Consider the following 22351-nt stretch of genomic DNA (forward strand, 5'->3'; position numbering starts at 1 on the left):
ACCTTTCATTTGGAATTAAAAAGATATATTGAGGTAGTGTATACAATATGTTTGTTTACTGCTTATATATAAGATTGGTATTTCAAAGGTAATCTCAAAATTTGCAGTCTAACCCTCTTGTGGTTAAGAAATTACGAATATGCTAACCATGGCACTTTTGCTCTTGATTCATGACAAGTGAAGTCTTGCATTGAAAGTAAAATTCCTCAAATAAATGGAAGACATCATTCAACATCTCAATAAAGAACAAATTTAATCCCCAAATGAGCATATTTACTAATGCCTTAAAATATAATTGCTTTTTAAACACTTTTTAAATTATATTTTTCATCTACAAATGCATTTTTTGGGGTGCCTGGTGCCTCAGTCGGTTGGGCATCTGACTCTTGATTTCAGCTCAGGTCATGATCTCAGGGTCCTGAGGATCAAGCCCCACATTGGGCTCCAAGCTCAGTGGGGAGTCTGTTTGAGAATCTCTCTCTCCCTCTCCCCCTCCCCCCTGCTCTCTCTCTCTCTCTCTCTGTCTCTCAAATAAATAAATAAATCTTTTAAAAAATGAATTTACTATGTAATTTTTACATCAGGAATATTCATAGAATTTCCCAAGTTGAGCTTAATATTCAACTTCCTATTAGGATATTTATTAGGAAATTAAGTTGTGATCCCTTTTCAAAACATTAAGAGTCGAAAATGTGTTACATTCCAAAAAAAAAAAAATGTTACATTCCTTCCATCATTCTAATTCCTAATATGTGCTATGCAATTGTCATTTTGAGTATGATATCTTCATATCTGAATATGATATTTATACTTTATATTTTGTTAATATCCAAATATATTTTTAAAAAGTTTTATTTATATATTTGACAGAGAGAGAGAGCATAAGCAGGGAGAGTGGCAGAGGGAGAGGGAGAAGCAGGCTCCCTGTTAAGGAAGGAGCTTGATGCGGGGCTCGATCCCAGGACCCCAGGATCATGACCTGAACTGAAAGCAGACGCTTAACTGAGTGAGCCCCTAAATATACTTTTCTTGAGTATACAATGCCTCTAATGAAAGAATATTCTAGAATATAATGAAAACTAAGGGGGTTTTGTTACTAAAAATATCATTTAGGATATAGCAAAAAATACTAAATGCAACTGCAAAATATTCTCCATATTCTAAAAATAGCAAACATAAATGGTGGTACCTTTCTCAACAGTGAAATTCTAATTTTGATGCTTTTTAGTCTCAGTGAACTTACAAACCTTGTGTGTGTGTGTGTTTGCTCTAGTGTGAACACTTATATATGCATCATATCAGGGAAATTTCAAGCTATTTGTTTTATTTGTTGAGAGATATTAATTATTTGGAATTAAATCATAAGTGGCTTTATTTTCATATTTTAAAAATTTAAGGTATTGCATATGAGGTAATATGCTTGAGAGTTAAAAACAGTATTATATTGTTTTCTTGTGTTATCTAAAGGATAAAATTCATCTTCAGTTTTCAGTATTGTGATATCATATATCGTACTTGATCCCTTAAACAATAACTTCTACAATAAGTTGTTTAAGAATTAAGTATGTTCTATAAACTACTGTGAATCATTAACATTTTATTTATGGTTTAGTTGTATTTGGTTTGACATTTTAATTAATATTTAGGGTAACTTACCAAACAAAATACTGCAATTTTTAAATTACTGAATTGATTGCACATCTCCAGCCAAAATACCAAAATTTATGTCCACTGACACTAAGCTAACCATTAGCAAGTGTGGCTATAATTGTTTAGGTATAAAAGTTTCACTGACCTGGCTATTCATCAAATCATATTTTGAGCTTGTGGGGAAAAAAAATCAGATGTCTAAGGCTTCCTCTTAAAGATTCTGAATGCACTGCTCTGGAAAAGATAGCTGCTGCACTAATTATCCCAAAGTATTATTGTGTGTCCATTTTATGCTAAGTACTACTGAAATGTGGGGGATTCATGTCAACAGGGAATCCTTTCTAGTGGGTTAGGCAGATGCAGAAATACATAACTATAATGAAAGTGATATGTCGTACAATGGAAGTGGAATGGGTAAGGTTCTTGTCTCAAAGGTATTAGCACTGAACCTAATTAAGATATGCAGGGGGGCTCAAAGAAAACCTCCAGAAGATCATGATCCCTTACCTCTAACATTTTTTGAGCACACAAAATATGATGAATACAGTCCTAAATTCTTCCCATCGATTGTCACATCAAGCCTGACAATAAGAATCTGGACACACACACACACACACACACACACACACACACACAGTCGCTGAACTACAATAGAAGACAGAATTTTGCAGTTGCTGTTTATAAGTAAAATATTATATTGAAAATAGGATCAGGCCCGCCATTGGATTCAGGTCCCAAATCTGCCAGATAGCAATTATGTCACCTTGATTTTCTGTTTATTAATTTGACCTTTGGGTTTTTTATTTTTTTTAAAGATTTTATTTATTTATTTGACAGAGAGAGACACAGCAAGAGAGGGAACACAAGCAGGGGGACTGGGAGAGGGAGAAGCAGGCTTCCCTCCAAGCAGGAGCCCGACACGGGGCTCGATCCCAGGACCCTGGGATCATGACCTGAGCCGAAGGCAGACGCTTAATGACTGAGCCACCCAGGCACCCCTTTGATTAATTTTTCTTTATAGAATTATTAGTCGAACTTGTTTCTTTAATCTCTAGGAGTTTACTAACACAGAAAACAGGATTCTTGAACAAATTAAAAATATAGAGAGAGGGTTATAATAATTACCATATATAAAGAAGCATTGGACCATATAAAGGTGAAATTTGCTTTTGGCTAGAATTATAAATCTTTCAGGATAATGTTAATTATCTCATGTTTATAAAAACCTTTGGTAGGGAGTTTACACACATACATGTAATTACATATATAGATATGTATGCATATAATGAAAATGAAGAATAATCCTTTTTACTAAATATCCTTTTAATAAGTTAGTAACTTTAAAACTAAAGAATGCATGAGAGAAAATCATGTGAGTTCCTTGGTGGTAAAAATATTGGGAAGCACATGATTTTCAGGCCTCTATCTTCTACTTATGAATATATGATTAGCAAGACTATATACACTATTGCAAGACTGTGAGAAGGAGAGTATGTAAAACTGGATGTAAAATGAATACAGACCTTAAAAATCAAAGAACTATGTTCTCCTAGCTATTATCACAATGGAAAGACCTCTAAGGAGAAATTATTTAAATTTAATTAAATGGCAGCTGAGCTAGTATATTTCAATAGTACTTATATCCATGACTTTGACTGAATCTCTAATTTAAAGCTGCCAGCATAGAAGAAACAGCAGAGTGAATTTGTCTATTCCTCAAAGTGGGGATCAGGAAAAGTATGTTCCAGGCATACCGGGAGACATTAAAGAAACTTTGAAGACTGCCTTCAAGCTTGGTGCCAAGTTACTCTTTTTGGTAAATGTACTTTTTTATTTTATCTCTTGCCTTATGGCTGAGAGTTAGGGCTGAAGGTGCAGCCAGCACTCATCACTGCATTCCTGACACTGCACAAAACTTCCCTCCTTGATTATTTGCTTAATGCAAGCTTTTCACTTTCTTGCCATTCCCTCTCAAGTTCTGAAGGCTTTTTTCTGAACATGGTTTATTTGTGGTTGGTACCTGAGACCTGAGAAAAGTCTTACTTCTTGCTGAGTGCTGGCCTGGATTCACGAATTCTGCTTGCTCATGAGCTGGCTGAAGCTGATAACAAAACACAACACACAGGCTCTGGGATCTGAACTATAAAAATGTTCGACCTGAATTTCCAAAGGTTCATGAATAATAGAATCAGGCAACTCACTACACAAACTCAGTATACACTATCCATTTTGTGAATCAAATTGAAAAGCATAATAGGGTAAGATTTACAATCATTATAAATAAATTTGTTCTTGAAAATCATATTGATGACACGACATGTATTGCCCTTCTAAAACAGTATCGGGATTATAGCAAATCTGTCTTGCACACTCTCCAAATAATTTCTATACTGCCATGAAACACCTTCCCCTCCTCCAATGATCATACTTTCTGGTATAACATTTTCAAATTTTCTTCTTTAATATTAGGTTTTAAGAACCACAATAAAATAAAATATTCATAAACGTTTGACATTCATTCCTCACCAATAAATCACAGTATATAAAAATACCATTCACTTCTCTCAATTGCCACTATTACATCCCTGGTTGAGGCCGTCATCATTACCTGGTTCACTTTAGGAGGTTGGTCCTTACTGGCTTCCTAACCTACCAGCTTCTATTTTAAGACAATGTTACTATCCTGATTAATTCTTTCTATAAGATTCTCTTCACACGTCTGAAATCAAAAACTTCTATAAAGATTTATAAATTTCCACATTAGCTGGCTTATGCCTATTTCTGCGTCTGCTGTGTCTCTATTTGAGTTAACTTCGATCTGAGACCCTCACCATCCCTAACCTACTTTCCTGCTTTCGGCACTTTGCAGTAGCTTCCCATTTGTTCCATCACTTTCTGATACACTTCATCTTAATGTGCTTCCTGAATTAAAGCATAAGTTCCATGACAGCAAAGACAATGTTGCTTTTCTCACAATTTTGTACGGGACCTGAATTTATATTTGACATTCCGTAGATGTTCAGGAAATAATAGTTAAATAAATGAGTGAAAATCCAGTTAAGTATGGATTCTAAATATCATCACTGCATTTAATGGAGAAGGAAAGGTATACCTACATGTGTTTCATTTTCCCAGTATCGCAGAATTTAGGACTTTGATCCAGTATTAATTCTGTGGTAATACACTGTCTTTCATAGACTCTTACTGCTTATTTTGTAAAGAAGCCAGCCCCGTAAATTAACCGGGAATTAACTGCACATGTTTTTTTAATTTCTAAAATACCTTGATGCTTTTACAGTCATTGAATTTTCTCATTTGATTTATGCTGAGAGAAACTACCAAGGGAATAAAAACTAATATATCCTTTGGCACGTTTAGAGGATAATTCAATTAATAATTTCATAGATCCACCTCTACTGCATGTTCATTCATAGGCAGAATCAGCTATGGCAATTAACTGGACTCAGTCCATGTACCATGGGAATTCTAGAGGCTACATGGAATACTAAATTAGATGTCTGCTTATTGCCAATTAACCAACCATAGCGTTGGATGTGCATTTTCAGTACCACATTTGAACACCAAGTTATGCATAAATTTCAGCATATTTTATGACCCTGGAGTCATAAGTGTCATATGAAGATAATGCCTATATAGGACTTCTTAGCACACATTGGGTTTCTCTTTAATTTGACTGATATTAGTGATATAATTATTACTGATAATAGGAGAACCTTGATTATAAGTACAGTGAATATTCTACTATTCTTTTTCTTGTCTTAATATTTCTCTTCCTTAAATCATACATAAATATACTAATAAAAGTATTTTACTACCTATGGTTAATTTTTTCCTCTATGTCTACTTTATATAATTGAATTTTGCATAAAGCTACAGTATTTTAAGGACTATGTTTTTATTGTGCACAATTTTACATAGAAATTTAGGAAACAAAGCTTAAGTGGATCTCTTTTGTAAAATTTCTGAGTTGTCAAAAGAAGAATGATTGGTCATACGGAGATAGCAGTGTTAAAATTGTTTTATAAGTAATGATAATGTTAGTTTCTTCAGAATCTGATTTAACTGTACCACATTCTGTAGTTTATATAATTTGTGCTTATTGATGTCAAACAATTTTGGAGTTTGTCACTACTATTAGAATTGAAAAGAAAGCCCTATCAGGTTAAAAGTACATTGTTTCATCTAGTGATTCAATTTGATGTCTAGGTTATTAATTTTATATGCAGTAAGTTTAATTCCTTTCATGAACTTACCAAACACTGATGACCTAAAAAATTTCAAAAACAAACCAAAACATTTTCATTGATAATCTAAAAGTGCATGATTGTTCATTCTAGAATGTTGCTTATTACATGCAACAAAGAATGTCTGGGTCACAATAATGGAAAACAAAAAAGAAAACTTTTAGTATTATTGCCATAATATAATAACAATAATAATAGCAACATTAGAAATAATAATGATGATAACATTAACATGGTGTTTATGACCTGTCAAGCAATGTTTAAGCATGTTATGTAATGAGCAGATTTAATTGCAATTACATTAGGTATCATCATCACTATTTTACCTTTATATTTATTGCCTCTTAATTGAGAGGCTGAAATGTGGGGAATAATGTAAAACTCTTCTATCTTCCTTTAAGTGTCTTGAATAAAATTGGTATCAAATTGTCACATATTTTTAAAGTTCAAGTAACCATGGTATTATTTTTATTTATTTATTTATTTATTTATTTTTTATTTATTTATAAGATTTATTTGAGAGAGAGAGCGAGCAAATGTGAACAAGTGGGGGGAGGGGCTGAGGGAAAGGCTCTCAGGCAGAGTCCGTGCTGAGTGTAAAATGCAAGGTGGGGTTGGATCTCATGACCCTGAGATCTTGATCTGAAATGAAATCAAGTCAGCAGCCCAAATGACTGAGCCACCCAGCAGCCCCCATAGTATTATTTAATTGGACTTACATCACAGTTTCCTTCTGCCTAACTACTGTTTACATTGACATATATTATATATATATATATTTAAAGATTTTATTTATTTATTTGTCAGAGAGAGAGAACACAAGCGGGGGAGTGGCAGGCAGAGGGAGAAGCAGACTCCCTGAGCACTGAGCCAGGTGTGGGACTTGATCTAGGACTCAGGGATCATGACCCAAGCCTAAAGCAGAAGCTTAAGCAACTGAGCCACCCTGGCATCCCTATATTTTATATTTTTAATATGCATTTGATTAGAACACTTTTTTTATTTAAAGAGATGATAAACTATTTTTTAAAAAGTATTTTTATATAACAAAGCAATATATATTTTTTAAAGATTTTATTTATTTGAGAGAGAGAGAATGAGAGATAGACAGCACGAGAGGGAAGAGGGTCAGAGGGAGAAGCAGACTCCCTGCTGAGCAGGGAGCCCGATGTGGGACTCGATCCCGGGACTCCAGGATCATGACCTGAGCCAAAGGCAGTCGCTTAACCAACTGAGCCACCCAGGCGCCCACAAAGCAAAATATTTTAAATCAAATGGAATAAAAGTAATTCAAGTATGACTGGAAATGAATCATGTGTGATATATTTTCAGAACACTGCATCATAGTAAACAAAAACAAAAAATGTACAACCTCTCCTAAAATAATATTGACATGGATCTCTATCTTTAGCTTTTTTTTTTTTTGAGTTAAAAAATGTGCATTCTTTTTTGTGTTTCCCTAGGGTCACTATACTGTCTAGCATACAGTAAGCATTAAATAAATATTAATTTAATGAGTGAATATGGCAATAAGTATCAAGCAGCTGGTACTATCCTATTATTTTCAAAATTTGTATTACAAATAATCAACAGTTTTATAATAATATTATTGGATTTAAGAAGTAGAAAAATTAAATCAAAATAATATTGAGAGGTGCCACGGTCGCTCAGTTCGTTTAGCATCTGCCTTAGGCTCAGGTCATGATCTCAAGGTCCTGGGATTGAGCCAGCATCAAGCTCTCTGCTCAGTAGGGAGTCTGCTTTGCCCTCTAGCTTTCCCTCTGTGCTCTCTCTCTAATAAATAAATAAAATATTTAAAAATAATAATAATATTGAAAAAAGAACACATTTTAAACCATAGTCTGAATGAAAAATACCCACTGTTAACAAAGATTTTATCAAGGAAGCATTTTTTTCCTTTTATGTTTAACTTATTGTAAATTTGATTAAATAGGTAACCAGTAGTTTCTCAATCACCTACAATTTTAATTCAGGCAGGTGAACAAATCTGGGAAGGGCTTTTGATTTTGCTTTCCCAAAATAAATCTCTAAATTTAGAAAAAAATATTTAAATATATCTATTACATACCTAAATAGCTTTCGGACTTTCCAGAGAGCTTCTGGAAAGTCATAAATGTGTGTTTCTTTTACTTTCCTTTTTTCTTCCCACTTTAGAAAAAGATGTTAGGAATAATTGGCTTTGGCTTTGTGCATATTATGTTATAGTGGAATCATTTCTACTCATTCTAGGAAAGAATATTTCATTGTGCGAATCAAACAATTTTAAATAAAATTTTAAAATAAATGTGTACATATTCAAGTGAAATTATTATCTTGGTTTACTAGGATATGATCCGGAATTTTTATATGTCTAATTTTTATTCTTGGATAGAAATCTAAAATAACACTCTTTTAAAAAATAATTAAAATAAGCAATCATGTGACATGTTGCTCAGGCAAGAAAAATGGTTAAATCAGTTGTTAGCATTGATGACTCATAAGTACTGGGAACAAAAATTCATCACATTATGAAATCTGGGGAAATCACAAAAAAAATAAAAGTATCAAAAATTAGAATACTTTTTATGGTGTTGGGCTGACTACATTGATAATTGCTCTTATAATCTTTAGAAGACTTTTTGGCAATCCCAGGATAGATCAAAGGTTTCCTGAACAAAGAGGATTATCACTGAATTACTTGTATCTAACAAGTAACATTTTAAATCCTGTTACATAGGCAGCATTTTAAGATAGCAAGAGTGATAAAAATAATTATTGTAAAGAGGTGAATTACTCTTATCAAGCCTTCATCTTCATCAGAAGGGCATAAATGGTTCCTCCTAGAGCAGAGAGGACATTTCACTCCTGAGGACCCAAAACATATGAAATAAAGTAATCTATATGAGTAAATGTAGTAAGGCAAATGAGTCACATTAAGTTTTTGAAATTGTATGGATACAAAATCAATATTATCTGATCTTAGATTCTACTTCTTCAAAATATTATGATGATATTACATTTCTAAGAGGATTTTGTGTGTTCTTTTCTATTAGCTCATTTGTATAGTCTCTATGACACATTTTTTAATTATAATTGCATTAAATTATATGTTATTTTATGATAGTTTCTAAGCTGATTCATATAAGTAGAGTCCAGCTTCCTAGATATATTGCAATATTTGTATATCCCTTCAATCATTTTGCATCTTTGAAAAGCACTAATGATATACTACTTCTAATGTTATACAATAAATGTTATGAACCTGAGTAATTATTATGAAAGTCATTAAATGAAGATACAAAAATACCATTTACTTCTTTAACATCTTTAAAACAACATAGTGAAAATTATGTCGGTTTTTCTTATTCAGTATGTGATAATACAATTCTGAAGCAATTTAGAGAAAATGTAAATATACATGTTTTCACAAACTTGAATATCATTTTAAAATGGTCTTTCATTCACAGATACACACTTCTGAAATGGCTTGTTTTATGCAGCAGATATTTGCTCCAAAAGCCCTTCCAAAGGGAGTGCATTCCCCTGTTGGATTGGTGATAGGCTTAGCCACTTGACTTTCTGGATGTGACCTGAGTAGACACCTGAAATCAGCTTTTGTTATGGGGCTTGTTCTCTCGTGCCTCTGCCATTGCCATGAAACTCCTGTAGCTGTCACCTCTTCTGCCTGGTTACAAGTGTTACTGGACCCATAGCATGGAGGTAAGCCTTGCTGCTTGACACAAAGCTCCCTATAGAAAGTCAGGCTGTGTCAGCTGGTTCCAGTTGAGCATGGAAGTGCCGCTGAATTTTGGGGTGCTTATTATGTACGATTTTTGTGGTGTTAGCTGCTGATGCATCTCACCGCATTGCTCTATTTTCTTCTCCTTGGCCCTTTTCACTATCCCATATTATAGATTTTGCTACTTTGTTTGTTTAGTATCTGTTTTCCTTGCTAGAGGGTAAGGCTCATAAAGTCATTTTTGCTTGCTTAGTTTAATTCTCTATACTCAACACCTGGAAAAGTGCTTGGTTTGTAGTACATGCCTAATACTGTTGAATGAAAAAATATATAATTAAGATTCTAACCTCAGCATGCCTAAATTCATAAAATAATAAGTTTAGATCCATCTCTCCCTCTTTACCAATCAGGAAACTGAAATTTTGATAATTTAAATGACTAATCTCCTAGGATTAGATCCAACAGATTCATTAAAATCTAAGGATAGCTGCTAATACTATGACATTGTAATATTATTTCTGTAAAGCCCAATATATTAGAAAACTACTATTTAGTTTAAATCATCACAAACAAAGCTGACTTCAGTCAGTGGTTAGGTACCAAGAATACATAGATAATATTAGGAAAAACTTGTCCTTGCCACTGTTCCACTGAAATTAAAGAATGAAAGGATTTATGGCCACAGAATTCTGGCTGGTTGGATTCAAGTTGTTGGACTAGACTTTTTCAAGAATCAATAACCATAACTTTTGGTGGCCATGCTATTGTGGACTAAAGTGTAAAGTAGCAAACCCAACAAGGTATATCTACTGGCACCATGTCCTAAGGAAGAGGAGGAAGGTGGAGAAGCATTGTTATGAACTGAATGCTGTGCCTTATCCCCACCAAATTCACATGTAGCAACCCTACTCCCCAATATAAAGGCATTGGGAGGCATGGCCTCTGGGAGGTGATGAGGAGCAGATGAGGTCATAAGGGTGGAACTCTCATGAATGGGATCAGTGCCCTATAAGAGTCAGGAGAGGGCATTGCTCCTGGGCTCTGCTCTCCATCCTATGGGGACAGAAATAGAAGCCACAGTCTGCACCAGAACCCCACCATGCTGGCTCCCTGATCATGGGCTTCCAGCCTCTAGAACCATGCAAAATAAACTTCTGTTGTTTATAAACCACCCAATCTACGGCACTTTGTTCTAGCAGCCTGAAGGGACTAAGACAAGCTGTAAGCATTCGGCCACAAGGTCTTAGCGTATCTTTCAGGATCTTCAAGACAGTAAAACTCAATGAAGTCTGTGAAGTCTTGGTATGATGTGATCTTGGTGGGCAGCTTCACTCTGTGAAGTTCTGCACTAGCTCCAACTCTCCGTGATCTCTGTCAAATCCAGAAAGCTCACTGCTATGGACTGAATGTTTGTGTATCCTCCCCAACCCACCCCAAATTAATAGGCTGAAGGCTTAATCTTTAAGCTGATAGGATTTGGAGGTGGGGACCTTTGGAGGTAATTAGTTGTAGATGAAGTCGTAAGAGTAGAATCCCATCATGGGATTAATGCCCTTAAGGAAAGACGAAGAGATAGGAAGTGTCTCTGTGTACTTGCGTCAAGGAAAGGCCATGTAAGGACGTAACCAGAAAAAGGCTCTCACCAATAACCTGACCACACTGGCATCCCGATCTTGGACTTCCAGACTGCAGAACAGTGAGAAATAAATGCTTGTGTTTAAGCCATTCAGTCTACGATATTTTGTTATCGCAGCTCAAATTAAGACACTCACTTGCTAGGAAGAACTGGGATTTCTGGGGCAAGGTCTTCAAGCCAGAGGAAGGACAGAAAGCTGTGGCAAACTGGAGGCAGAGCTCACTATTCCTCAGCAGTTAAGTTAAGCAGGTGCCAAGAGGCAGTGATAAATCCGGTAGTTATACAATATGACTATTGTTATTTCTTTGATATTTGTTCATCGTCATAATCTCTGAAGTACGTTTGAACAAAATGATTTAATTTGAATCAAATGATATTTATCAGAGATAGACAAAAATGTGGTAAGACTAGAATAACTGATGATACCTTTACATGAGTAGCATGGTATTTCAAATTTCCCCAGGGGACACATGCAAATTTGGGGTTAAAAAATATACCTGAGCAGTAAAAGATTTTTCAGCTTTTCTTTTAATATTCTATTCTTATCTTCTGCATCTAGAGATAAGCTTTATTTTTCTCTCAGATACTGTCCTTGAAATTATCATACTGGATATAAAATCTAAACAGTTGTTAGCATTAGAACCAACTTATTTCTAAATGTGAACCATCTTCTTTAAAGTCTGAACAGCTTAAATGTATTATGTATTATGGTGAGTATAAAAGTTAGGATCATAAGACAATATTTCAATCTCAGATATAAATGTGTCCACTATGACCAAGAAGTTTTTCTAATTCCAAAGTATTTAGTAAGATTATTTCTTAAATATTCAAAATGCTGTTTGCATCTTATTTACCTTATCCTGGACATGCGGCAGATCATGCTACGAGCATCACTGTTATCTTGAGATTGTGAAATGTGAAGAAAGAATTATGTGATCAAGCAAAGATGTATCAATTTTACGGAAGGCATGTAAATAATGGAAGTAACGTGAGTCTGTTGTAAGATTAATTAATATTGCCACATCCTTAAAAGGTTTCTCATATTCCTAATGCTTTCACACCACAGAAGAAAATGCATGTAAATATTGCTATTATGTCTAACAAATACACTTGATCTTAGCCAAAAGGCCGAGAAGCGATTATGTCTAACAAATAAAAGCAGGTGCAGAGATCTGGATGAGAAATAAAATGTAAATGAAAAATTCAATATTTCTTAACATGCATTGTCATCATGTAACTGTTAAATTAAATTTATCACATAAAATAATTAAGTCTAATTAACAGGTAATATGCAATGAGTAGATTGTCACAATACTTAATGATATTCTAATTTTAATCAAATGTACTATGTAATCGGTGTTTATTGCATTAAACCACATATCACATGCCTGTTATCTCCTTTGTTTTATAAATTGGAACTTTAGTTCAACCTATGTTTCTTAGAAAGGGTAATTCCTTTGAAATGTTGAAAATGAACTGTCAGGCAGCCAAGAAATCTGCTTCAGAGGAAACATAAAAGAGGTTTTGAATTTTTAAAAAAGGGGGTTTAATCTAAACACCTTAACTTTAGCGCTATTACAGTAAATATGGTTGGTATCAATTATAAATGGCTTGTTTCTCACTCTTTTTTAGAAATAAGAGACTGTAGCTGCTTGAGTCAGGCAGTGAAGATTGTTCTGGTCAGTGTTTTATGACATTGTGTTTTATGACATTGCGTCTGTGGTTTTCATAGTTCCTCTACTGTTTTTGATTTAAAGATGCAGAATATAAATATTCTTACCATTTCTAACTTGTAAATATCTATTTACAAAAATAACTTCTCATAGCATTGCATGTCAGGTTCTAAAAGTTTCAATGGTATTATAAATTAGCTGCTAAATAAAACATCCTATCTTATAAAAACATAGTCTTTAATTACCAAGAAATAAGCTTATTAGATAGCTTCAGTACTTATTATTGGTGCAATATCCAATCAAAATTTCTACTAATATGAAGGAATATAAGATTTTTTATTACAATGGTGGTATCATAAATGTAAAAAAAAGTTCCAAATTTCATAATAAAATTACTCTACAAAGAAAATAATTGAAAAGGTCCAAATTTAATAATAAAATTACTCTAATTTACAAGTAAAATAATTGAAAGAAAAAAGCAGGCTGACTAAATTTTAAATGATGACCATGGTTACATATTCCAAATGATCATTTAACGCTACCCCAAAATAATGCTAACTGTAGACAAATGATACCATTGTGCCATTTCCTCTATTTCTATCACAAGAATAAAATCTGAACTTTAGCAATTAATGAAATTAAGGTTAATAATTATGTTAATTTCTATTTAAGTAAAATTCATCTCTCATCAGCATATTTACATAACTTAGCATAAATGAATTTTCCACCATCTTTTTCATCAACTTTAAGCATTTTTATATTCAGTTTTAATAAATTATATTATCCATAAGGTAATAATCTCATAAACATATCACAGAGAAGAGGTTAGCCACATGGATGGGCAAAATTTTATCATGCTAAAGCTAGAATTTATTCTGAAACGTAGTATAAAGTTGGAAAAGTGGGCTAGGCTCCCAACATATTTTATATTGTCCTGGAGTTCATCAGTAATTTTAATTGTGAAAAATAAAGAATTCTTTTTAAGGTATATGAAGAAAAACCATAAAAATTTGGATTAATCAAAGAGGAAGCTAGACTTCTAGAGACTTACAAATAATTTGTAATGGCTATTTAAATCATATTCATCATGAGGAGAAAACAAGAGGAGACATCTTATATGTAGCATCCATGTGTAGGTTAGAACCACAGGAAGAACTCCTTTCAGTTGGAGATTTAAAAAAAAAAAAAGAATGGAAAATGTCAATGGAATGCACAATTAAATGTGTTTATTCATCATAAAATATAAGACATTTTGTTTTGTTTTACATAAAATTTAGCCTTTATCAGAATTATCTCTCTATAGATGAAGGATGCCATTAAAAACTTTGAACATCTAATTCTAAACCTCAGCTAAAGCTATCCTGTCTCTTAATTTAAAATCTGAAATGAGGGGCGCCTGGGTGGCTCAGTCGTTAAGCGTCTGCCTTCAGCTCAGGTCATGATCCCAGGGTCCTGGGATGGAGCCCCGCATCGGGCTCCCTGCTCCGCGGGAGGCTTGCTTCTCCCTCCTTGAGTCCCCCTGCTTGTGTTCCCTCTCTCCCTGTCTCTCTCTCTCTGTCAAAAAATAAAAATCTTTAAAAAAATAAAAAATAAAATAAAATCTGAAATGATTTACACATGGAGAACTTAATACACTTTTCAGGATAATTAAGGTCTGTGTAGAGATAAATGAAACTGACTGCACAGAAGACTGATTTACTGAAAGGGAAAAAAGAAACTTCTTTTTAGGACTTTGCATTTTAAATAATCTTTGATTGGTGTAATGCTTTATTCGAGAATATATGATTTATAAAAAATAAAAACCAAAAAAAGAAATTTGAAAAAAAGTAAAAGGCAGAAATATACTAAAAACTCCAAAAACTGAAATCAAAACATTCGTATCTTGATTCCAGAGACTAGGGAAACCAAATATTTTTATGATTTAAGTTTGTATGAAGAATAGAATATATAGAAATTTCTGCTTCCATAATGGCAGTATAAATTTGTGATTTGTCCATCTCCTTTGCTGGTAATGATTAAAAGTTCTAGACATGACACAAATTAAAAAAAAAAATACAAAACAATAGCAAAAGTCACAACCTAAGGCTTCTGTAGAGTAAATAAAATCAAGGAGATTGTGGAAGGGAATTAACATTGATGTCCCACTTCTTTTTCTCTCTCATGACTTTGTCTAGAGGGCAGGCCATAGTTGGGGTGCTGCACCGTGATACTAGAGCTAAAATATATCCGGAAGTACAACAGTTTCTTGGAAGAAGCCAATACAGGATGAGCAGGAAGGGGGCAATCCCAAATAAGGATCATAGAAGGAGATGCCATAATTCTTCCTTTAAGCCACAGAAATCAGCCTAAATCCTGAGCTTTGAATGCATGGGACAGGCACAAATTTGCATAACAAAGGCTTTAAGAAGTTAATTGAGATTTGAGTCACCATCATAGTAGGCAACAAAGAATTTAGAAGTGAATATCTGCTTAATACACTTTTTCCAGATGTTTGTCAAAAGTCTTAGAGTCTGCACAACATAATAATTATAGTATCCACGATTCATACCAACATTTCTTGACATCCAATGAGCCAGAAGAATATGATCAATTCTAAAGAGAAAAGACAATCAACAAATGCATTCCAAGATGACCCAGATGTTGATTCTATCAGATTTTAGATTTATAGATTTTGGAGTGGTTATTCTAACTATGCTCCATGAGATAAGGGACAGCATACATAAAATGAGTAAGAATAAAAAAAGTCAGCAGAGAAACAAAAAATATAAAACAGAACAAAATCAGAAATTCAGGAAAAAAATTAATATCTTTAAAAAAAGAACTCACTGATTGGGCTTAGGAGCAGAAAGGAGATGGTGGGATAAAAGGTCGGTTAATTTGAAGAGAAAACTGCAGATATTATCTAATCTAAAGAACAGTGAATAGTTAAAATATGTAAAACTGAACAGTATCTCAGGGAATTTTAGATAATTCCAAAAGGTCTAACATGCATAAGCAAAGCCCTAGAGATGAGAAAGAGACCGAGAAAGAACTAATAATTGAAGAAATTGTGTCCAAAAATGCTCAAAAAGATTGCCAAATATAAATTTACAGATTTAAGAAACTCAGTACACCCCAAACAGGAAAACTCAAAGAAAACTGTATCTAACACATTCCAGTCAAAACAATGAGTAATACAGATAAAGGAAGTAACCTGAAAGCGGCTAGTGAATAATGACATGTGGCATACGAGGAATTCACAATTCAAATTATCATGAATTTCTCATCAGAAACCAAGGAGGTTAGAAGATATTGGAACTAAACCGTTGAAAAAATGTCAACCCAGAATTCTTTCCAGGAAAAAAAACAGAATCCTTCAGGAATGATGAGGAGAATATTTCCAGATTGGAAAAAAAAAATACAATCTACCCTAACACATATGCTCTAAAATTAATGGAGAAGAAATCTCTTCAGGCTGAAGGACTATAATATCAAAAAGAAATTGGATCTTTAGGGATGAAAAAAGAGCAAAATAAATGGTAAATGGATAAGTAAATTAAAATATTTTCTCTTCAGTTCCTAAAAATATGTATGACTCTCCAATACAAAATTTATCATAATTTCTGGTGAGATTTCAATGAATGTAGATGTAATACATATGAAATCAACAATAGAAAGATCAGTGGTGGGGCAGGTGTAAAGGGATCTATATAGTTGCGATGTTTCTCTACTTAATATAAGGTATCAAAATATTAGCTCTATATAAGACTGTGAAATGTTAGGTTTGTGTATTATAATTCCTATAGAATCACTTGAGCAAAACAATACCAAAAATATATTGCCAACATACAAATTAAAATAAATCACTAAAATCTCACGTAACTCAAAATAATGCAGAAAAATCAAACAGAACATGAAAAAAAAAAGAGGGGGAAAAGCAGAAAACAAAATGTTATACCTGAAGGAGACTATATTAATAACACCATTCAGTTTAATATTCTAGCCTATGAACTATGGACAAAAATATAGTCCAAGGACCTCTTATACATATATTTACAGTTAAGAATGATTTTCACATTTTTAATCATTTGTAAGAGAGAAATGCACAAGATTTTAAGATAGTTTGTAGGTGACAGGGACTATATAAGGAAAACTTAAAGTATTTATTACCTGGCCCATTTATTGCTGATCCCTACTTTAAAAACTTTAATTTTAAGTTAGAGATTGACAGAATAAATGAAAAAGCAATATTCTGTCATATGCTGCCTAAAAAGACACAATTTAATTTCTTTTTTTATTTTATTTTATTTATTTATTTGAGAGAGAGAGAATGAGAGAGACAGAAAGCACATGAGGCGGGGGGAGGGTCAGAGGGAGAAGCAGACTCCCCGCTGAGCAGGGAGCCCGATGCGGGACTCGATTCCGGGACTCCAGGATCATGACCTGAGCCGAAGGCAGTCGCTTAACCTACTGAGCCACCCAGGCGCCCCACAATTTAATTTCACATAAAAATATAGCTAGGTGGAAAGTAAATAAATGGAAAAGGGTATATAAACATTAAGCACAGGGAGGTATGAGTAGTTATCTGAATATTATATAAAATATATTAAGGCAAATGTTTAGTGGAGAAAATAAAAAATAATTCATGAGAAAGATATATGTGAGAGAGAGAGCAATGACCTCCACCCCCCCCCAAAGATATTCACATCATAATCTCTGGAACCTGTAAGCATGTTATTTTACATGGCAAAAGGAACTTTGCAGCTGTGATAAAGTTAAAGATGTTGAGTTGAGAAGAATATCCTGGATTATCCAATGTATGGATACAATTATCTCATGTAAGGAAAAGTCAGAGACAGAGAAGATATGAGAAAAGTAGCAGAATTAGAGTGGGGTAATGTGAGAGAGACTCCATCTGCCTTTGCTGGCTTTTTAAAGATGGAAGAGGACCAAGAGCCAAAAAATGTGGGCAGATTCTAGAAGCTGAAACGGACAGAAAACAATCTCCCCTAGAGCCTCCACAAAGGAACACAGTCCTCCCGACATTTCATTCCAGTGAAAATCATTTTGAACCTCTGACCTTCAGAACTGAAAGATAACGTATTTATGTTGTTTCCAGCAATTAAATTTGTTGTCACCGGTTTTAGCAGAAATAGAAAACTAATACAACGTACAAGCTATAAATGTTCATGGCCTCTTGAGCCTAAAGATATATGATGCAAAAATCAACAGGATTAAAGTGAGAGAGAAATGTTCACATCATGGTAGAGAGTTTTAACACCTCTCACTCTGATAAAACAGCTATACAAAAAAAGTAAAGACAGAAGATTTAAACAACACTGTCACCTCCCTCTATCTAAATGACATTTATAGAACACAGCATTCTATGACTGCAGAATACACCTGCTTCTCATACACACTGTGTAGTTACTGAGATAGATCAGATGCTGGGACATATATCTCAACAAATGAAAAAGAATAAAAAAAATCACACAATGGGGTATTTTTGAGCAAAACTAAATTACATTAGAAATAAAATAACAGCAAAATATCTAGGAAAACATTAAATACCTGGGGATTAAATCCTTACAAATAACTATGGACCAATGATGAAATCACGAGAAAAATTAGAAAATATTTTCAACCATTTGAATGACAACAAAAATACAACATACCATAATTTTGGGGCTGCACTGAAGTATTGTTTAGTGGGAAGTTTAGAGTTTTATATGGTTATATTAGAAAATAAGAAACATCTAAAGTAAATGACCTAATATTTCACTTCAAGAACCTATCACCAAAGATCAAAGCAAGTCCAAAATATATGGAATGGAAATAATGAAAATAAAATGGAAATCAACAAATTAGAAAACAGATTTATATATAAAGAATGTAAATTAATAAAGCCTAAAGCTAGTACTTTGTAAATATCAACAATATTGGCAAATCCTTGGTTAGAAAAAAAGTCTTTTAGAAAATAGTGCTGAATTATTTCGATAGATGTATGAAAAATAATATATATCGACTCCACAAAAATGAGTCCAAAATAGATCATAGACTTTAATGCAAAATCTAAATCAACAAAACATTAAAAAGAAAGCCTAGAGGTGCCTGGATAGCTCAGTTGGTTTAGGCTCAGGTTATGATCCCTGGGGTCCTGGGAACCAGCCCCATGTCAGGCTCCCTGCTCAGAGGGGAGTCTTCTTCTCCCTCTCCCTATGCCCCTCCCCACTGCTTGTGCTCTCTCTCTTAAACAAATATATAAAATCTTTAAAAAAAATAAAGTAAAATAAAATAAAATATAAATAAATAAATAAATAAATAAAATAAAATAAAATAAAATAAAAAGAAAGCCTAGACATAAATCTTTGTGGTCTTAGGTTAGGTAATGATTTCTTAGATGGAACATGAACAATATCATATATGCATCCAGTTTGATAAGGTGGACTTGAGCAAAATTAAAATCTTTTGCTCTTCAAAGAAACATATTTATTCCAGATAAAAAGAACAACTATGTCCACACAATGTTCAAAATGCTCACAAAGGGTTTTTGTAATAGCCCCAAACTGACAACAACCAAATGCCCATCAACACGTGACTAAATAAACAAACTCTTTTATCCATACAATGAAAAGACAGGAAAACATTATAAATTTTTGATTCATATTCAACATATCAATGTGTGTTGACTGAAAGTGCTTAGCGAAAAATTAAAATTAAAGTAATGCATGATCCCATATATATAAAGTTTTGGAAGTACAACTAAATTATAGTGATAGAAAGTAGACTAACAGTTGCCTGAGGAGGAGAGTAAAAGAATAAATGCATTACAAAGGAGCTCGAGAGAATTCTTGGGGGTGATGTAAATGTTTGTCTAGATGATTGTGATAGATTTGCGGGCACATCCATATGTCAAAATTGATCACATTTTGCCCTTTATATATTGGCATTGTACTGTGGTCCAACTATATTTCAATAAGGTTGTCAACAGGGGATATTTATTTTTCTATTTATTTCTACTAAAGAAGAATAAATATTAATTTTTAAAAAAAGGAAAAATTCATCACATGTTCTAAAAGCTATCAATAAAACAAAACAAAAATTATTCTTAAAACAATGGTTTAATAGTTGAAAAAAACTATTTTATTACTTTCAAAATAGTTTTACCTAGCCAGCTTCTAATCAACAAGAAACAACAATCTCAAGGAATGTTCAAAGAATTTTCCTAACATTCTTTTACAAAGCAAGTTGTTTTTATTATCCTTCCTAAATAAGAGATACTATATAATTTGCTTGTGAGCTTTATTCTAACCATTTACTTCAGAAAATTAAACAGGCTGACCAATGTCTAAACCTTTAAAGCAAAGAGGGAATACCTCTGTGATCAAAAGCAACTTGTACTTTGTTATATCAGTCCTTGAAAAACACAGTGCCTTAAGTATTTTTTTTGTATTAAAGTATTCATGTTATTAAAAGATCACAAGGACATGCAATTTGTACTGCAATATACAATCATGTGTTTACCCCATTATTTTTTACCTTGGTGAAATCACTAATATCCAAAAATCTCATGTCATTTTATATCAGCATTTCACATTATATTGATATTATTCTCCATCGATCACTTTGAAATTTGAATTCAAGTTGAGGTTGATTTAAATCTCCTTTAATCCAGTATTCTAATAAAGCATGAGCTCTGTTGTATTCATTTTCGGTCCACAATCACTCAGTACCAATTCTAAATCTTAAACAGCTCAATTAAAAGACCCTAGGTTTGATCTAGTATGGCTTTTTAGAATTCTTTTCAATGAGGTTTTAAAACATAGACACAGAAATTATAGATCTTAATTTAGCTTTTTATTTATTTCATAATGAAAACTTAGGTAGGTGTCCATGGAGGGCAATTTAAAAGTTTTAGGACACCTTTGAAGGATGTGGCTATGCTTGAGTAAAAGCATTTTTAAATGGTTAAGTATGATGAAGCCCCAAGAATTTCTTCCTTCAGCCTTCTTAATTTACATATATGGAAACTGAGGTCCCAGGGATGCAGGTCACATAACCAATTAGCACCAATCCTAGCACTGGTATAGTAACCTAATATTGCCTGTATGACCCAGTCTGCTATACTGTGTTTTGGAAACATCGACAATGCTATTTCTCATGAGCTCCACTTTTCTGAGTACCTACAGCAGTGATTTAGTAATAATTCTATGATATGTCAAATAAGCTTTTAAATATTTACAAAATGCAAAGAAAAAAAAAAGCCCTAAGTTTTATTAAGGGAATATGATTCCTACTACATTTTTAGTACGGTGAGAAGACGCTGGGAGTATTCTATGAACTTTCCCTCCAAACTGGTTGGGCAGCTCTAATATAATTCAAGTTTTGTCACCCTTAAATTTTTGCTCATGCAGGTCCACATTAAAGAAAAAGAAAAAATAATAAAGTAAATTTTGGATTAAGATACATATTTTGAATTATAAAATATAAGCAAACATGTTGAAAATTTGAGAAATATTTATAATTTGCTACAAATGTTGACTTGAAATAGAAATTTATATATACTAATATGTAACATATTAATATGCATATATATAATATAATGGGAAAATAGTAGAAAACAGTATTATGAAAAAAAGCTAAATAAGTTATTAGCATCACTTCTTCCTCTGTATGTCCTGAATAATATCATGGCATTTTTTGTTTCTTTTTTTTTTTGAGATTTATGATGGCAATAAAACAACTTCCTTGGAAGTTCTCTAACTTTAGCAAATGAAATCTGTAATTTGTGAAATAATTATTTAATATCCTTCATAATTTGTTTATAATTGTTTAATTGGCCCTTCCATGAATTTCTTAACAAGGACACTTATGAATAGGTAAAATAATATGGATTATTTGTGTCTGTTCTTGAGGAAATATTTGCTTTCTAAAGACATTTTCAACAAGAAAATACATCTTATTTCATAGTTATCACTACATTCTATCAATATTAATGTACTAGAAATTCTCCAATAGAAATACTTTGTCAATAAGAGCATCTTATACACTCCCACTATGATAGTTATGTCTTCTTGAACATCAGAGGATCGCCAACATTGATGATTCCTAAATATTTATTGAAAATAACATTTAATTTCTTCCTTTTTATGAACATATATGTGAAATTATTCTAAAATCTCATTGAGTGATGTAAGGTGGATTGTGCATGTACATTAGTCCTCATATTCCACCAATCTTACATCTGTCATAATTCCTACTTACAGACAATAAGCATTATTTGGGTAAAATATGAATGCTGATACATTAAATCATCTTAAAAATACTATTTCATATCTTATGAGGATGTAAAATAATTCAACAAAATAACTACACAGGTGAAACGCAGGACCATTAATATTATAAATCA

At 33.0% G+C, this 22351-nt stretch overlaps 1 protein-coding gene across 1 annotated transcript in view; it reads right to left on the minus strand.

Annotated features, from left to right (window-relative positions):
• NCAM2 (neural cell adhesion molecule 2) overlaps nucleotides 1-22351 on the minus strand; it is a 515660-nt gene that overhangs the window by 108500 nt on the left and 384809 nt on the right. The window lies entirely within an intron of this gene.

Source organism: Eumetopias jubatus, unplaced genomic scaffold (genome assembly GCF_037043125.1).
Source record: "Eumetopias jubatus isolate StellerSeaLion01/CBP00866 unplaced genomic scaffold, mEumJub1_p1.0 scaffold_1, whole genome shotgun sequence".
NCBI classification, from domain to species: Eukaryota; Metazoa; Chordata; class Mammalia; order Carnivora; family Otariidae; genus Eumetopias; species Eumetopias jubatus.